The following is a 2,500-nucleotide window of genomic DNA, read 5'->3' as shown; positions in this document are numbered from 1 at the left end:
TCACCTCTGCTTCCGAGAACATAGCTATGTCCTCTTCAGCATCATAGCCATTGAGAATTTCATCGCGTTTTCTCCTTTGTTCTGCGTCATCTTCTTCCGGACTATCATCAGGAAGAAGTATCCTCATCAGGAGGTCACCCGTCTCCTGTCCCCCCTCCGTGAGTGCCGTAGCACTTTTTTGGAGGGTTTGCATCACCTCAGGCGCTTTGATCTTCTTGCTGACAATCTTGTAAGGTACTCCCCATGGGTCCTGTTCCAGATTGCTCCGGACATAGCTTTCCCATGAGGCCACCCTTGCTTTGTTTAGGGCTCGTTCGAATATTCGTTTTGCCTCCCTATAACGTGCAAGTCTCTCCCTTCGGATTTCTGGGTCCAGCACGGACTGATATTGCTTCCGTCGTCTTCGACTTCTTGCTCTCAGTCTAGTTAACCGGTGTGTCCAGAAGGACATGGTGGCTCCATCCAGCAGATGAGGTGGCTGTTGGCTTCGTTCGATTGCTTGCACTATGGCATCTTGTAGCTTTCTTGCGGACTCATCCACATCAGGCACTATGACGTTCGTCAGATCCAGGTTTTCCCTTAGTTGCACCCAGTTCATGTGCTTGGGATTGTATTTTGGTCTCTCTGGTAGTAGATAGGGACAGTGGGAATCTCGTTAATCCATTCATGCGCGTCACTAATTAGATGACGAGGCATTTGGCTACCCTACTTACACATAATTATATGTAAAGTATTCCTAGTATTAACTAGTACCTATGAACATTTTTAAAATTATTCCTATCAAAGATAGTATAAATATATAATAAACAATATAAAATAAATAAGAACAAAATTATTAACAAAGATAATATTCAAGGTAGGGTAGTCCTATCTAACTAAAATAACAAGTTCAATTAAAATATTGTTAGGAATGATATCAAAAATTCATGCTAACTATCTAAGCCTCGCCTTACATCCAATAAATAAACAAATTACAATAAAATAGTTGTGAAACACATTAAAAGTGTCAAGTAATAATGTTAAAAGATAGTTCAATAAATAATTAAAAAAAATAAATACAAGAAAAAAAATATAATTAATTGACACAATATTAAATACAAAATTACACACAAATCAAAGACCAAAATAAATGTTCCCACTTAGCCAGAGAGGAGAAACTCCACTCTGTTGACGACGCGCGCCACGAGGAGGCGGGGAACTATGAATGGATTAATGAGTATATCTATTTCCATAGTCAAAATGACTGTTCACAATTTCAATTGATGTCCTTAAAGCTATCATTGACATTGTTTTCAATAACTTAACATCACACAAAGTTATCTCTTCTAAAACCTTGATCGTTGAATTGGGAACAGCACCACGAGATCCTATAATCACCGGAAGAACTCGAAATTCCTTATCATCGTCAAATACTGAACCAATATCCTTATATTTCGATTTCTTTTCACGTACTGCCCTTACCAAATTGTCACCATCTTCATATCGAACCGAGACATCCACAACAAATCTTTTCCTCTCAGTCTCCACAATTAAATCTGGTTTAAGCCGTGTATCACCAATTACAAGGGTATTTTCCTTGTAAACTCCATATCCCTTGCGCATACAATGGTCCAGAATCAATTGAGTGATTTCATCATGACGTTTAATTCGCCTATCCTTGTGTTGAAAACATTCACCCACCACATGTCCAACTGTTTCAACCTGCGAATGACATAGTCTACAGTTTACATCTTCAATTAGACCAGCTCTATGAAGCACCGCTCTTACACCGGTTGTATTTGTCCTCATCTGCAACGCATCAATGAAACGACTCTCACTCAAGTATGATTCATCTTCCAGAAAACAGTTACTTATTCTAGAATTACCAAATGAACCAATACCCTTTCCTTGTGAAGTTAAGCCTTTCCAAGCCTCAAAATAACTATCTTTTTCTAAATCCCGTAACTTATCTATTTTCTTGAGAGTAACCACACCAGTAATCTTCCTATCTCGACCGAATCGTTCCACTTCTTTAACTAAATCCGCTTCCAACGCCAATTGAGCTACTATCGGGTCTGAGGATTCCAACAGTCTAATTTTCATTTTTGCTTGAAGCCTTGGCAGCAAATCCTCCAGTCTTGGAAAACTCAATCCCCCATCCCTAAGTCGACAATAGCATAACCATTCAGTTGTAGAAGTTGTAAGATGTAATACTTCTCTTATGAATCTTCGAACATTCAAATCTAAAGACCTTAGCAAAGTAATATTTGCTTCCGCTATCGTCCATACATAATAAAAACGGGGAATAAGATAATCCTTAACTAATTGCAACTTTTTCCTCGGCTTTAAAGAAAGTCTCTTCACTCTATTGAGCAGAAGATTAAGATACTCTGCATCATATGAGACCATTTTTCCATTCTTAATCGTAAACATACAACCTAAGTATCTGAATGCTTCATTGATCTCAATTGACCTAATTTCTTTATCACCCAAACTCAAATTTGGATTTCTCGAAATCCAG

At 38.3% G+C, this 2,500-nt stretch overlaps 1 pseudogene; it reads right to left on the bottom strand.

The window, feature by feature from the left end:
* LOC145688660 (large subunit ribosomal RNA) overlaps positions 1–2,500 on the bottom strand; it is a 9,516-nt pseudogene that overhangs the window by 4,112 nt on the left and 2,904 nt on the right.

This window comes from Thermobia domestica, chromosome 6 (assembly GCF_964235325.1).
Source record: "Thermobia domestica chromosome 6, izTheDome1.hap1.1, whole genome shotgun sequence".
NCBI classification, from domain to species: Eukaryota; Metazoa; Arthropoda; class Insecta; order Zygentoma; family Lepismatidae; genus Thermobia; species Thermobia domestica.
Note: the sequence above shows the minus strand (reverse complement) of the source record. Positions and strands in the feature narration are given on the sequence as shown.